Raw genomic sequence first — 17,644 nt, forward strand, 5'->3', positions numbered from 1 at the left:
GCTGTCCTTCTTAATTCCAGAAACACAATCCCAGAAATATATTATCATTTCACCACCACCAGTCACATCTGTAATTGCTTCTACCACTTCTGCCACTTTGTGAAAAGATGCCTATTTTAATATTACTGAACTGCAGAATTCACATCACTATTGCCAGATGTTGGGAATGAAACTGAAAAGGGAAAAGCATGAGAGTGAGCACGTGAACTTCAGGCACACACTCTGAACAGCCAGAACTTCTCAAAGCTGCACTGAACACATTGGATTGTACGTATGGAACTATTTTTTTCCCAGCAAAGGAGCCAAAGGTTAGTGCTAAAATATTCTACAAAACGTTTTCAATATTGTTTTTGCAGAATTAAACTTTATATAATGGTACTGAGTTACCTTTCCATATTGTGTAAAGACCATACAATAAATATAAAATACAAAGTACTTAATCTCAAACCTATTCTTATTTACCTCAGCAAATCTTTACATACTCTGTCCTGCAACAGTCTGACTAGAGTGTGAAATACAGAGGTTACTTGAAATGGCATTTGTAGAATCATAGAATGGTTTGGGTTGGAAGGGACCTTAACAATCACGTAACTCCAACCCCCCTGCCATGGGCAGGGACAATATTTTCAAATATTGAAAGCTATTTTGTTAATTTGCTTTGGAACGTAGATGACAAAACCCCACCTCCAATGCTGAGCTTAGTTTCTATGTTAAATAAACTGGCGGAGTACCTTTCTTCTACCTCCCCCTTGCTTCTTTTTAATATTTATAGAGAAAAGTAAACTCCCCTTGAGCAACTAAATGTGAAGTATAGTAAAAAGAATGTTTATTATATTATTAATCTAAAATGAAGGGGTACATATTAAAGTTTAAAACATAGCAGAAACAATAATTATTTAGACAGAGAAACTCACATAGTAGAGGTGTCTGGAGGTTACTTTCTTCTTCTAAATTTTGTGAAGCAAATTATATTGTGGTACCTGGCCAAATTCCAGACTCCAAAAAGTGTACAAACAGAAAGAAAATATACTTTTGAAGTATCTCCAAAATCACCATTTGCAAATGGTGATTCATTATGAACTTTGTTTTTTAAAAAAACACAGGGGAAAATGGATTGCAGAGGACATGGCACTTTATACGTGTGCTCTTTGAATGAGAAAAGGCAGGACCTTTCCTATATATTAATTGATTTTAATTACAGATTTCACACAATGCAAGCTTGTAGGATATTTCTCAATTTTTAAGAATTAATATAGGAAGCAGGGAGAGAGATTTGGAACTGAATACATTACATATTTGTAAAATAATTGCAGTGTATTGACTGAAATCATTAAAGGCACTGCAGCCATTAGCATTACTTGACTGTCCTCATTGGGTTATTGATTCACTTTTCTCTCCCAAAAGCACAGTTGCTCAGGCTTTGTTCAGTGTACTGAACACGAGGCAGAAAGCACCTTTTCATTGTAACTGTTTCAATTGTTATTAGAAATCACTCTCCTGTGCTACTTTTGGCAGGAAAGTATTAGTGCAAGGTGCCTGGAACGACACCGCTACCACTTGCGACACAGAGGCGGGTTTGCTGTTAGCACAAAGATGACATCTTTCACCTGAACAAATAATGGAGTTTCCTCCAGATGCCTGCTTTACCCTTGTACAGGCATCTTAATCGACACAAAGGGCTTGCGACAACCTGTGTGTGCAATGGTGACATACTGACACTGCTTGCAAATGAGAAAATCCTGAATTCTGAGCTTCTTGATGGAACACAATAGATCCAAATGACTTCTCACAAAGGAACGGCTCCTAATGCTGTGAAAAAGCCAAGAGGTATCCAAAGTCAGATGGGGAACGCAAACTGTGACAAAGCAGCCGGTGTTCACAAAGGAATTCAGAGTAGCAGGAACGCCAAGCACACAGAGCTCTAAATGCAGATCTGCTTATGGACACCCAACTCAAACTTGTCTGATTAAATTAACATTTGAATCAAAACACAGAGCTATAAGAGGTTTTAATAATCAGGCACCTATCATCCTGAGAGAAATGGAGCTCTTTGCTCCCCCTGCCCTACCCATATGGGCTACAACCATGACTGCAATTGCTTGCAGGCTGTAAAATACATGATGATGTGGTGATCACTGCAGGTCTTTTGCCCCATGTCCTCTTCTGCCGGGCAGAGGCTCTTTCTGATTAATCTCTTAACAATGCTCATTGCTTTAGAGAGGCATCGCGTCCCCCTGAGATTCAGAGAAACCTCCTGGGAGGGAATTTCTGGAAATAAACCTTCTGCCGCTTACTGAAGCTGTTTCAGAGATAGCCCACTGCTTTCATCTGGGGATTCCCCTGCAGAGGGCCACAGCTGCTGTAGCCCCTAGAGGAGAATTCAATGGTTTGCTTCTTGTTCATCCTGACACTGTTTGATGGCAGAATTCCTAGAGAAGTGCCACACTTTGTAGCTCTGTGCAGGAACACAGAACACAATTATTGATGACTCCTGACACTTGTTCTTCAAATTCTTTTCAGCTATCCAATTGCAAATCAGCCGGCAAAAGTGTGCCTGGTTTTGCTTCAGATTAACTATCCGGAATATTGTCAGACTTTGATCTCATTTTCTGGATGTATTTTCCACAGTATATCTCTGCTTCTGGAATGGAATTAACCACTTCACCACATCTCAGCATGCATGAAAAAGAACAGTTTGAGGGTTCCTGTCTTCTCTATACTCTCTATATTCTATACCCTCTATATTCTGTGGATGATGACATGTGCACAGTGAAAGAAGCAACATAACTAGAACAGGCCCCAGACCTACTTACAGCTGTCTTTTGACAATCTGATGTCTAGTTGAATTTTCTTCAATTTATTCCAAACTGTTATAGAGAAGGAAAACACACTAATTGTTGTGCTGTGCAATAACTTCAGAATGAAAACTATTTGTTCCAAGTGGGGAAGTGCATTCATATAGCAAACCACTCGCCACTCCATCTGATAAGCTTTGTTGATTCAGTTGGCATTCACCAGCCGCAACATGTTCCCATCAGAACTCAGACTTCAATGCTCTTGCCTGATCTAATCCCACTCCTACATCAACTGCCACAGGAGATGATCATCTAATTCTTCTGTTGCTAACTGATCTTTTGATCAGGGAGAACTTCTTCAGTGGATGTGACCAGATCAAAAAACCCCTCTCAAATCTCTGTACTCCTTAAAGGGCTTCCACTGACCACAAGGAAATAATCATTATGGAAATACAGTATTGCAGCAGAACTGACACATGGTACTTCAGCTGTCAAATGTGAAAGAAAGAGAGGTCAGGCAATGGCAGAACCATCTGTTCTTTGAATTAGAGAAAAAAGTGTCAGCTGAGAAACAGCTCAAAGAGCAGCCAAACCAGGTTGCCTTCTTCTCTCAGAGTCTAACACCAAAGTGCCCTTGGAACCACTCTAACGGATTAGAGCACAAGGGAACTTGTCAAACAACTCAACTGTAAAATAAAAATGTGGGGATTTTAACTTGGGGGGGGGGGGGGTGTGCAGAGAACAACAGGTTTCTTGTATGAAAAGCCCTACATATAAACAAAGAGAATAGGGTTTTCAGTTCAATATTAAGTGTGCTGGAAATAAAAGTAAGAAGGTAATGGTACTAATTACATAGAAGGGCACTTAAGTCTTCATCTTCAAAGCTCACAGTCACTGCTTGCATCCTGACAGGTACAACTGGAAGCAAAAGGTCTCTCTGATATTGGTACCAGGCAGTGATGGGCATTTTAAGAACCCCACTCTGCAGCTTCTGTTATTCACTTATTTGAGGGAAGAAAACCCCCAAACTGAAGGACAGCATTGTACTTCTTAGCGGACAATGTGTACAAAGGCAGCAAAAGAAATAAAGACAGCAGGCTTCTATGGTATACACACAGAGCAAAAGAGGGTCCTGCAGCTCAGAAAAAATGAGGACCTGGGGAAGCCAGGACATAATTTTTACAGTCGCCAGATGAGTAACGAGTGCCTCACTTTTGACCTGTTGTATGAGCTTAGTCCTATTCTTTCTTTTGCATTAATTACAATGTTTGGAGATTTGCTGTATTCCTCCAGGGAACAATAGCTGGGAACTGACTGCATGGCAGAAAAGCAGAACTGAGGAAATGCCACAAAACTAACAGAAGCAGTCACTTGAATACCTTAGTGAATTCACATCAACAGTATTTGCACATATTTCATGTTTTCTCCAGCTGAAGACGCTAGAGAATGTGACTGTTGGCAGGAATCAGGCAAATGAACAGTGAATAAAAAGCTCAAATAGAGACCATTCACAGGAACTGAATTTTGAATTTGCATTCAGGTCAGAAATGCAGGTGATAGCAGGCTCTGCTCGCCCAAGCAGAGACAGGCACAGACTGTGGCTTCTCTGTCCACTTTTTGACTTTCAAAACATGCCCTCATATGGTGATACAGACCTCACCTCACTTTATTCCCTGAAATTTAAAAATGCAGAACTCCGAGCTGTTTCAAGGAAACAATGAGAAGAGAAATCTGCCAGAAAGATGACTTGCTTTCAAATGGCCTGTCTACATCTGGTACAGAGCCATCTGTAATGGTTTTAGTGGTCATTAGGAGTGGAAGGGAGCACTTAGAGAGCCCTACAATATACAACATAGACAAGCAAGAAGCACTTTGTATCCAGCCTCTTCAGTTTGCTGCTATTTTGAGAGGAAGCCAGACTCTTTATACATGACATAACTTCAATTTTGTAATGGTAAACTTCACCAATTGTGTCTGCTTCATGCAATTTTAAAGCCCAGCTAGAAAATAAACCAAGAGACTTCACAACTCTCGACCCCTCCTTAGCCCCACAAAATTTAGGAAAACAAGTGTGCTTTGCAAAGCTCTGTCAGTTCCCCTTAGGCTTCTTAAGTCTCTGCGCTTTCCACCGTGGTAACTGTCTTTGCTGCTTTTTTCAGTGACTAAGAGAATTCCCTCACTTAACTGCATTGTCACAAGAGATTAACACAATGTGGGAACTGGAAGAGAGGGAATTTAACTTGCCTGGCTTTGTTCAAGGCAATTCAACCAGTTCCTTTGAAACAGCCCTCTGGCACCTAAGCTTTCCCATCATAGAAGTTATTCCCTCACTATACTTACACAGAGTGATATCAAGTCTTTCCTAAAAGCATCTAAAATCTTAAGCTGTTTAGAGAACTCTCAGTGAAGTCTGACATTTACTTCTCTCTCTGCCTTACACCACACCTAGCGTGACTCCTTCCCACCTACACCCAACGCACATGAAAAGCAGAGCAACACAGGCACATCTCTCAGAGCGCTTTGCCTGGGAGCTGCCGGGACTTACTTCAGCCTGGGGAGAGCTTCACTTCTGTCATGGAGAGGAACCTGGGGCGAGCAGCTGTGGTTTTTGCTTTCCACAGAAGCAGGGTTAATTCTCAGCCTGCCAACAAGGGTACTGTGTTTCCACAATGGCTTGGACTTTTTAGTAGTCACCACTATAACCCTGAGATGAGCATATTTTCACATTGAACTCTGCTGAGTCCTATGCTAATAAAAGCTTCAGGGCTGCATTTGTGGCAAAAAAAATTTAAAAAAAAAAAAAAAAAAAAGCCCTACAAAACCCTCTTGTCATTATTTTTGAAAAAACTCATTTTATTTTAAAGTCAAACATGGGTCAAAAGTAAAGTAGCTGTTTCATGGTAGTATTTTTCAAGAACAAAACCAGCTGCAACCCAAACAATGACTTTTTAACCTCATTTGGAGGGCTGTAAATACTCATGTCTTAAGTAAAGGAGTTACAGTTATGCTTTACAGCAAATTACCTCATCACAGGGCAATGGATCGGAGCCTTGGATTAATGATGTGTATATATGACACTTTCATGGCTGATAATCAAATAAATCCATGTGTCTTCTCATCAAAAATCAAGCTTGGGGGCATTTTTTTCAGTGCAGAGGACACTCAACACACCTATGCAATTATGAAGTTGTCTATAACAGTCTTCTTCAGGAACTCCAGCAGTGTGAGGTCCCCAAAACTCTCAAAACTGTTTATGAAGAAAAGAACCAGTATCTTCATACTCTTTGTCATGATTGCAAATACCTCTTCTTACTTCTGAACTATTTACTGCATGCTCTACTTTCATCATCCTTCTAAAATTGGTGGGGTATCTACTGTTATGTCTCAACGTCGCAACCCAAAAGGAGAGAAGAAGTCATACTGCAAAAATATGGTAACAACAACAACTGGCAAGCATGCTGACCAGAAAGGAATAAAATGTCATAGAAGTTCTCTAGCAGATTGTCTTTGACCGTTTCATACCTCCAAGACACAGTACAATATATGAGGGGATTCCTTTATTCACTGAAAATAATGAGTCCAAACGGTTCCTATAATGTCATTTTTCTTCTTCTTCCTTTACTCACCATATCTCCCTACCGTGTACACACACATTCCCCTGGTCACATCCTCACACAGTATAAATCAGTACAACTTCACTCCAAAAGGAGAAAGTATAAAGGTATTCACATACACAGCATATGCGTTCTGAGAAGTTCAAGTGAATCACCTTCATTAAACCATAGGGAATTAATCAGCACAACAACGAATAGCACAGACTTCTCAGAATCCTTTAGGGTAGACAAACTATTTAGATTTTCATAACTGCCAGCAACGGCAGTTCAAATCAAAGTGGTGCAGGGATGGATAGGAATGAGGAAACTGAATGCATAGAGAGGGTCAGAGTGAACCCATCCAACCTCAGAACTGGCTTTTCCCAGTTATGGAAGTTCTTCTAGTGTCCTATACGTTTGCCTTCCTGTGCATCCACAACATCCTGAGAAGGAAGTTGCCCAGATCATGCATACTGCATAACTGACAGACTCGGTAATTTACTGCCTTTTACACCCCAACGTGGCTCTCTTCCAATCTCAATCTCTTACCTCATAGCACAGTGACTGAAAAATTCATCTAAGACATGGCAGATTGAAAATCAATGTTCTTCCTTTTCTGCAGGGAATATAAACAAGATCCCAGTCAAATTCTCAAACATTTAAACAAAACCATATTATCTAACCTGCCCGTTAAGGTTGTAAAATATTCCCTGAACCACAGCAAACAAAAGAAAAAGGAAAATTAATCACTGCACAGCACGCTGACTGAAACTTGTATCTGGAAGAGAAGAAAAAGAACCTAATTCAAGGACGTGTATTGTGATATAAATAAGCATGAAATCCAAGACATTGCAGTTAAAGAAAGAAGTTAGCTACCATGTTACTCCTCACTCTTACTTGGCCTTAATCAATATTTTGCTGATCAGTGAAAATCAAACAGTTCAGCAGACTCTAATGGGGAGGGTACTCTACTAGCCCAACATGCAGACTGTGGTCCTGTCAAGTTAAGGGCAGTAAAATCATCTCTCACATGTGCTGGAAAGAAGCTCTTAACACTGATGTGCTCAGCAAAATCTGAAGAGGACAAAGAAAATAGTGTTTTTCCTCTTTCACCAGTGTAGTCAGAAAAAGCTGCTTTAAGTGCCTGTTTCTAGAAAGATGTTCATCACTATAAATCCCAAGTTAACTTTAGAGCTAAGGACAAGAGCATGAACGGATTTGGTCTGGTCAAAGTAGACGCTATGATATTCTGCACTGAATTATCCAGTTTTCTGTAGGCAGCTCAAAGACAATTATATTCTCTCAATTAGCCAGTACTTTCTCTCAGCAACGCATTCATAGCACACAGCATAACAGGGTAGCTCTCACATCTGATTCAGCTCCCACAATCTCTTATGTTTCCTTCCTGTTCTACGTCTCAGAATCCAGTTTATTTTAAGCCCAGAGATACTCAGACAATAAGAAAACTTCTGGGGAATGCTGTTCCATGCATAATTTAGATTCTTGTGTCATTTGGATGTCCTAGGGGTACAGCACCAAATCTCCAGAAACAGAGAGAGAGAAAGACAAAGGAGCTGTTGTGTTTGACAGTGTTTATATTACTTATCATCTTAACTGAAACTGATTAAACATACGAGAATTTTGAGGAACAAGCTTCCCTCCATCCTAGCTGGTGAAATATAGCTCCCTTTTGTGGAGAGAGCACGTCACGCACAGGCACAAGATTCTGAAGAGGTTAGAGGAAGGGAAAACTCATTTCCTAATTATATAACACACAGCTGCATATGTAGAGAGACACAACGTTTTGGCTTCATCTATCATTACCTTGCCATAAAATACTATTAGCTTAATGCTTCATTTGATTGTAGCCGCCCAGCAGTATAATCTCTTTGGGGGGACATAAGCAATTGGTTCCAAAATACATTCTGCAATGGAGGAGTGCATGTTGAGGGTTTAAATTATCTGCATATCTTTAATCTTAATCCATAGAGCAATGGAGGATCTGCTAGTTATTTATAGCCGGGCTGGAGTGAGCTGCTGTGAGCAGGGTAATTGAAACAGTATTTCAGCCTGTCTGCCACCGATTTGTGTAATGGCTGGTGTTAGCTATGGCATAATCACAATGCTAAATGGAAAATGAAAAATAAAAAAGCATTATACATATGTTTTTATGTTGTGTTTTATGAGCATATCTTATTTTTTATTGCATTTCCAAATTCTGTTGTTCCTTGCTTTCTTAGATCAATTTACTTGCCTGGCAGCAGTTTGCTATATTAAAGCTTGAGAAGCTGATCTGCTTTCTCTTATTCTCTGGATTAACAGAGCTTTCAGCTTGAGAGCTGCTAAATTCTTAAGACTGAGGGCTGTGACCTCTTTTTAAAGTTGCTGCCACACTAAAGGGTCGGTTTATGCAAATGTTTGTCCCTTAAATAATAATGATCTGTATTTCTCAGAAAGGTGTTATTTCTTTCTTTCCTCAAGCTTCAAAAGTAACATAAAGAAATCTTAAGAACCAGTCTCTATGAATTTTTCAGCAAATACTGTTAATTCTGTAATCTGTTACTCATCAAACACTCTTTTTGATATTTGACAATGATTGCATTTAAGTGATTTAGTGCTGCCTCAAATCAGGAGAAACGTGGCATGATTTACCATCATGCCCATAATTTCCTCTCCTTTTAAAGGACAAAGTGCTACCAAGAAATGTATATTGCTTTCGGATGTTACGCCAAGGTGTCTTGCAGTTCCTTCACCAAGTGAAAAACAATGGCTCATGTCCCTCTCTTGTCTTGACAACTTCTGGGTGAGTCACCACCGTATTTTGGCAGTAATCCGCTGACCCACAACAGCTTTCTTATCACCTCTCTTACAAGTGGGTATCCCCCTGGCCCCTCTAGTTGATCCTCTGCTCCCAGAACCAAATGTGTAAACTTCTAATCACTGGATGCAAAATTACAGCCTCTTGACAAGGAGCTTGCTCACCAGATTTCCAAAGCCCACCTGAATTTGGGCAGTCTCACCTACCTTTAGCAAAGCAGGCATCTGGGACCTCTGAAAGGCTTTCCAGCTGTAAGGCATGGGCCATCTTAGGCTGGAATAAGGACATGGAAATCCTGGAACAGACTTCCTAGAGCAATACCTCTAGATCCTAAAAGCTCCTGAGCAATCAAAATAGCAGGAGCCACATTGACATTGCTGGTGCTCAAAGAGCAGTAAGCACCACTGGGGACTCCCGAAGCCCCTACTCTGCAGCAATGCACGGGGTTTGATGGCAGCAAACCAGATTCATTTCCGGTAATTCCTGTATGTGTTTTGTAAGAAGCTCCTTAAGACAGGCAAATTTCTGTGAAACATCTCAGACTTGATAAATACACTTTTTTTTTCCCCTCAGGAAATACCTACTTCATCAGAGAATTTCCAGCTTGCAGAACCTGGGACAATCCCCAAGCCACTCTGCACTTCCAGGCAGAACTTAGCTGTCGAATACGAGCACACATTACTGCAGTAAGTCTGCAAATCACAGTTACAGGAACACCTGCACACAACAGCCACCCCCACGGTAAGCTCTCAGGCTGCAGCACTCTTTTCTTCAGCCTCTGAATTTTAAATGTTACCTCCTTCATTACTTTAGGAGCCATTCGGCCTAGAGCCTTAAAGATTTATCTCAGGCTTCAACTTAAGTCTGCAAACCTAATTGCTAATCCTGTTCTGGTCTCTGTTCTGACTTGTAGACATATCTGGCAAGGAAAAAATATTCTCCTTCAGAATCTCCTTCTATTAATAGTATCATAAACATCACCATTACCAGATTAATAATGTTCTGAGAGGAAGGGACGAGCTGAATATATAAAAAACCAATCACTTGTAAACTGGCTGGACTCAGTCTAGTGTATTACACTTTAACAGCACCCACTGACAGATACTGAGAAATGTCCTGTAAGAAGCATAACTATGAACAAGTATTAAATCTGCCAGTATTTACATAGGAACATAATAAATGAAATGCAGCCAGCACACAACAGTCATATCAACTACAGGCTAAAGGCAGGCATTTTACATAGTGCTGTGTTCTTTCTCATACACACAATCTCCCAAATATTATTATTATGCAAAAAAGAAACCCTGGTATTTCCAAAAGGAAATTCAGCAAGTAAACAAAGAAATCATGCTCGGATGACAGGTTCAGCCAAATGCATCAAAGGGGCATGTGGGACAACAGAATATGAAGAGCAACAAAGATCTTATCACAAATCTATTAGAGGTGACTTACCTCTTTTCTCTCTCATGAGAAAGCATTTCGATTTCCCCACACACACACCAACAATACCCTTATAAGAACAGAACAAAAAAGTTTTTGTGGCTTGCTACAGGGAAAAATATCATCAGCTGCTCTATCCCAGTGAGAAGAGGTCACTTGCTCCCCTGGAAAGATTACAGGCAAAGGAAGAAATCATAGCAAGGGAACTCTCTGATTTATGAGTACCTAGAGACCTACTGAGAAAACCTAATTCCATATAACTAGTGTGCAGAAACTGAAAGGCAGCCATTTAACCTTTGGACTGCCACTGCTACACAACTTACAAAAGCATCTGTGTGAAGCCTTTAAATGAGAGAAGTTAGAGTCGAGAGAGATCTAGTCTACTAACACGAAGTGTGGCCCACTCACAGTGCCAGAAGGTGTCCCCAGATAGAGGATTCATCAGTTACAGCCAATAAATACTTTACTGATACCAAACCTCAGCATGTTTCTAAACATGGAAATTATATCCTTTCTAAGGCAGACGGTTCCTCATCTAAGCAGGGAGAATGAGTGCGTTTTTCTGTTGTAGAGACGCTCGCTACTCTTGACATGTGTTCATACTACTGAGGTAACTTCTTTTTCATAGCAGACACGTGCTCTGGGGAGGCTGGGATATAATTTTACAGTCATACAGGCTTGGGTGAACCCTGCCTTGAGGATGTTGTTATCTAATGGTAAATACACTGTACACAGCTGCAGGGAGAGTCAAATGTTACTTTTCTTAATCTAAACAACAACAAAAAAAGCGTCTATGAAAGACTACAGCTTATAACTTTAAAATGAGAGAGAGAAAAGTTATTCAAGAATGACAGCTACAAAGGCTCTGACAAGGCTTTCAGTACAGAGAGGGAGCACCCGTAAATACAGTGCCCTCGTGATGACAGGGACTATCTCCCCACAAAACTTGTCTCTGGAGGAGTAAATCTCTGCAGGTTCCTTGGCAGAACCTGTCTCAGTTACTGTCCCTCTTCAGGAAGCCGTCACAAAGTAAACCGAGTGTTACAGATGCACTTTTTTCATATACTTTTCTTTATCAGGATGTGCATTCTCCAGGCTTGCCATTCCTTGATCCTGTGCTCCTGTTCTCAGCATAATGTTCTGCCAAACAACCTTCTGAGCCATTAAATACATGCTATCCCTCAGAAAATGTAAAAAAAAACCAAACCAACAAACCAACACAAAAATAATTTCTTCTGCCTTCCAGAAAGCCCTGCTGCCTCGGGGCCATTCTTTAGAGCCATGTTCATACTTGGGTCTCACTTCATTGACTATTTCCAAGTTCATGCTGTGTAGGGCTTAAGAGTCATTTAGACCTCAGTTCGCCTTCATGCACGGCACCGTGTGGAAGTGCAGAGAGGAGAAAACATGACAATTCAGGGACTGTTGATTAGTCTCTGGTGGAGAGCCCGGGGGAAGCTGATAAAAGAGCAGTGTGATTGCCATACCATCCTGTTTGGGCAGTTTGTAAGAGACATCTGTGCCCAGAGAAAGATTCATCCAAGTTCTAGCATATTGCAACAATCTGAGAAAATGTAAAAATAGAGAAGACGATTAGGGGAAAGCCACAGTGAAAGGCAAAAGTATTTTTCCTTCTGAAGCAAAGGTGTGGAGGGTTTACCATGGCTGAACTCCAGGTGCCCACCAAAGCTGCTCTGTCACTGCCCTCCTCAGCTGGGCTGAGAAGAGAGAGTGTAACAAAAGGCTCGGTGCTGGTTTTGGCTCGAATAGCATTAATCTTCTTCAATAGTCGCTAGTAAGGGGCTATGCTTTGGACTCATACTGGAAACTGTGTTGATAACACAGGGATGTTTTCCTTACTGCTGAGCAATGCCACAGTCAAGACCTTTTCTGCTTCCCACTCCATCCCACCACGGAGCAGACTGGGGGTGCACAGGAAGGCGGTAGGGAACGCAGCCAGGACAGCTGACTCCAAGCAACCCAAGGGGTATTCCACCCCATAGGATTTCATGCTCAGCGTATAAAACCAGAGGAAGAAGAAGGAGTGGAGGGGATATTCAGAGTGATAGCATTTGTCTTCCCAAGTAACCACTATGCCCTGCTCTCCTGGAGATGGTTGAACACCTGCCTGTCCATGAGAAGCAGTGAATGAGTTTTGCTTTGCTTGCTGCACAGCCTTTGCTTTACCTGTTAAACTGTATTTATCTCAATCCATGAGTTTTCTCACTTTTACCCTTCCAATTCCCTCCTCCATCCTACCAGGGGGAAAAAGAGCAAGTGGCTTTGTGGTCCTTAGTTTCCAGCTGGGGCCAAACCACAAAAGACTCATGGGTGGAGATAAGGACAGGGAAATAACTTAGCAATTGCCATGGGGGCAAAACAGACTCGACTTGGGGAAATTGATTTAATTTAATTAATTACCAATAAAATCAGAGTAGTATAATGAGAAATATAAACTAAATCTTAAAACGTCTTCCCTCCACTCCTCCCTTCTTCCTGGGCTCAACTTCACTCCCAATTTTTTCTACCTTCTACCCAGCAGCACCATAGGGAACACGGAGGATGGGGGTTGCAACCAGTTCAACATACAGTGTCTCTGCTGCTCCTTCCTCCTCTCAACAAATACTCCTCACACCCTTCCTCTGCTCCAGCATGGGATTCTTCCCATGTGAAACAGCCCTGCACGAACTTCTCCAATGTGAGTCCTTCCTACTGACTGCAATTCTACACAAACTGCTCCAGCGTGGGTCCCTTCCATGGGCTGTAGTCCTTCAGGAACAGATTGCTACAGCATAGGACCCCACAGGGTCACAAGTCCTGCTAGGACCCTGCTCCGGCATGAGCTCCTCTCTCCACAGGGCCATGGACCTTGCTCCAGCACAGGCTTTGCACACTGTCACAGCCTTCTTTGGGCACGTCCTCCATGAGCTGCAGGTTGATATTCGCTCCACCATGGACCTCCACAGGCTGCAGGGGGGTATCTGTTCCACTGCAGACCTCCACGAGCTCTAAGGGGACCCCCTGCTTCTTTGGAGTCTGCACCATCGGCTGCAGGGGAATCTTTGCTCCAGAACCTGGAGCTCCTTCTGCCACTCCTTTGCCAACCTTCATGTCCACAGGGCTGTTCCTCTCATGCATTCTCACACCTCTCTTCAGCTGCAGTTGGGCAGGTTTTTACCACCTCCATAAACGTATTATCACAGTGACACTGCCACCATCTCTGATAGACTTGGCTTTGGCCAGTGGCGGGTCCCTCTTGGAGAGGGTGGCATTAGCTGTCGGACATGGGGGAAGCTTCTAGCAGCACGTCACAGAAACCGCCCCTGCAGCCCCTCACTACCAAAACCTGGTCACACAAACCAAGTACAGAAGGTGAAAAACATTCAAGAATTTACTGTGAAATTGCTGAAGAACTGTGGCATCTGATAAATAAGAGATGCACACCTTGAGGCGTACAGCGCACAGATGCCCATACGGCCTCAGTACCATGAGAAGTTTTGTGCACTCTTGGGCACTGCAAGTCCTTGATACAAATGGCCTGAGAGCTCTGCTGAATACAGGTAGGCTTAAAATATGTTTTAAATCAAACGCTTAAATTACTTGCTGAATCAAATTCCAAATCCTGTGTGTTGGCATAGCCTCAGTTTTACACATTCAAGAATTAGGCCAAGGTGAATGAAGTGAGTTTGTAATTTCCAGCAAAAATAACCAAGATTGCAAAGCTATCAAGGGTTATAAACAAAAAGGAGAGAAACAAGGCCAAGATTTTTATCTGTCCATGAATCATGGCAGAGAGCAAAGGGAGAAGCAGAGAAAAAGCTTTCTTTTCTTTGCTTTTTTCCTCACTTGGCAGAATGAGTGGGTGTCTGCAGCTCCATTCAAATGGGATTATCTCACTTTCAGAAATGAATTTGCCAGGAAACAGCTGCTTATCATGAAGCTGCAAATAAGATGTACCCCCAGCCCACCAGCACCCAGAATCTAGGATGAGCAATTAAAAACCTGTAGAACTAAATGAACATTTGTTCTCCATCACCAACAACAAGTATTGATAAGGTTTCACCGTGCTAGTCCCCTGCTGCTTCCCCTCTCACACTGCTTTGCCCCAAGGTAAACTATAATTTGAAAATTGTCAGTCACATTCCTATTACTCCACTAAAGACATGTGAGGTTCCCTATAAATACCTCTGGTCAAAGCTCTCTGTTTAACAAAAGAAAATTGTAACTCCAATTTGAAGCGGAAATTGATGATTCTCTCATTTTTATTTTCACTCTATAATGACTGCAATTAGCTTTTTTAGAGTAGAAATGACACTGAATCTAGCACTATTCTTGCTTTCTTCATGCTCCTAAAGTTGATCACTTTTCTTTTTTCTTTTCTTTTTTTTTCTTTTATTTTTTGGTTTTAACAAATAAACTAGATGGACAGGGTAGATTTAATTTGGACAACTTTATATATCTCTACAGCAATGTCTAAGCATATCAGGCCAAACACACTGATGTTTTGGCAACAGGCCTATACTTTATATAGTGTGAGCACCCCTGAACAAACTGAAGAGCAGTGTGTCCCCCACTGGAGCCAGAGGGACAGCACAGCAAACTGAAGAACAGCACTTTCTGATGAATACACAGGGCACAACTTGGGAAATGCTCCATCTCTGCATGTTCCTAATTGAAGCAAAGCAGCTCCAGTCTGGTGGCCACATGGCTGCGTTGCTGTGGCACTGTACCAGTGGTAACAAACCTTGCCGAGATGCAGATCTATTACCTCAGGCACAACACCGACCTACCACAGCTGCCAAGCCTTCACACCAGCGTGCAACCAGCTTTAAGCATGGGCAAAAGACAAAAACGTCTCCACCCAACCACTCAGACATATCCATTCTTCACTGTTTAATTTGATTATATATCTGACCACTGGCATATCCCTTACATACGGAGCATAAGCTAAAAGAGAAAGCTTACTAGCTAAGAAATTGCACAGATGTAGCTTGTTTTGGACAGGGTTTCTTATCCCCAGGCAGTACTCTGCTACACACTAACATCACCGCCTGTACCTTCATTCTAAAGACTGCCATACTCTACCAATGAGCCCTGGCTCTCTGCGCAGCCCAGCAAGCACCAAACACGGTCCTGCCACAACCAACAGACGATGCTCTAGAAAGTCCTGCCAAGAAGTATTTACCTTCGAGCCCTTGGAAGCAAGCATGTAGAACCTTATTTCAATATTTCAAGTAAATTAGATTGTTTTGTTTTCAGAAGAGCTCCATAAACTGCACAAAACTAGTTTCGACTAGAATATAAGCTAAACAAACACAAAGCCAGAATACAATAGATCCAGACTATAAGGAGCACTGGTTCCAGGAAGGAATACAGAAAATGCTTGAAACTTTCTTCAGCACTTACTTTGTGTCATTCTAAATCCCACAAAATCAGGTCTTTCCAAGGCTGTCTGACAGCTTTCAAGGTTATTAGAAATTTCTGCATAAAAGCACATTTCAAAGGACACAATGATAACTGATTTTTAAGTATAAAGCAGTCACAGAATACAGACATGAAGGGGAGCTTTTAGTGAGGGCAGCTTAGAGTTGCTCATGAAAGCGGTCTTAAAGAATATCTTCATCCTGCCATGAACAAGTCACAAGGACAATGAAGAAGTGTGTTGAGTTGGAGAGAAATGAACCTTAGAATTCCAGAAATTTATTGGATTGAGACTGGTAATTCAATGTCAGGGAGAGGCTTTGTTTCTAGAAGAGCTAATAGGGTGAGGATCATGACCCAAGGATTGCAGAGGTGAAAGAAACACTACCATTGAATTTAGTAAGTTCTGGACCGATAATCAACCCTTTTCAGCAGCCCAATGTCTGGTATTCAGATGATGGATTACAGGACTTTTGTGTTCCTATAAGAGCTGTCTGGTCCCTTCTGTCTCAGGCTGTTAATCTCCCTGCATAAGCAATAGGAGTGCAAAAAAACACCATCAAAGATGCTCGGTGTTCGCTGGTTTGCCACAGTCCTTATCCTTGCTGAGCTCATGGCTGGATGCTGTCGGGTTTCAGTCTCCCTCACCAAGCACAAAGTACCCTGGCCTTGCCATCCACTGCTTTTGCTGGGGCAGTTACTTTTCTGCAGTCTGGAAAGTCTGAAGGGAAGGCAAGACTAATTCCTGTTGCTACTGCAGAGCTCAGGAAGCATGAAATATTTATCAATTTGAGAAAGCCAATTATTTTGCCACTCTCAAAAGCAACCTGTTAGATGATTGCTGCTACTCCTAGCAGTGTAAAGAAGCTGCAGAGCTGGAGAAAGGTCACTTAGCTCATCACTCGCTCAGCTCCTGCTTCGTGTGACTAAGATAACTATGCAAATAGATCCCAGAAGACATTAGAGCAATACACTGTTTTTGCTATGGGTGGGTGTCTCCAGACACACATGGCTGCCTTATTCCTGAATCACAGGATTAATGAAGATATGCCTAAGAGTCTGAAGGTGAATTGGGAAGAGGCACATCGATTTTGCAAACTGCTGAACTGAACTCTGAATTAAATGTGAGCCCTGGAGATAAAGTTGAGTAGCCCTTAAAGCTGCAACATCCTACTGCCTCTCCTAGTCTTCAATTTCTCTCTCTCCTCCTCTGCAACAGATTGATATGAATTACTCCAGAATAATCACTACCTCCCCCAGGGCTCAGCTTTCAACTGACAGAAAAGAGTTTATTTCTGTCCTGTTAGTAAATTGTCTTGTTTCCTTTTTCTAGTTTTTCAAGTATTTGCACTGAACTTTAAGGACATGATATCAGACTCCTCAAATTAGCAGAAATTCTCTCATTTTATAATAATTGAGAAAAAATGTAGTAATCAATAATCATACGTAATAAACCTTGTGTCTGTATGAGACTCTGCACATGACTACATAAGTCATTGAATTTTTTTATGCTTCTGTTCCCACTCTGGTCTGAGAAATGATAGTTCTCTCTTCTTTCTATTTCTTTTGTTTAATTA

Source organism: Cuculus canorus, chromosome 7, assembly GCF_017976375.1.
Source record: "Cuculus canorus isolate bCucCan1 chromosome 7, bCucCan1.pri, whole genome shotgun sequence".
NCBI lineage: Eukaryota > Metazoa > Chordata > Aves > Cuculiformes > Cuculidae > Cuculus > Cuculus canorus.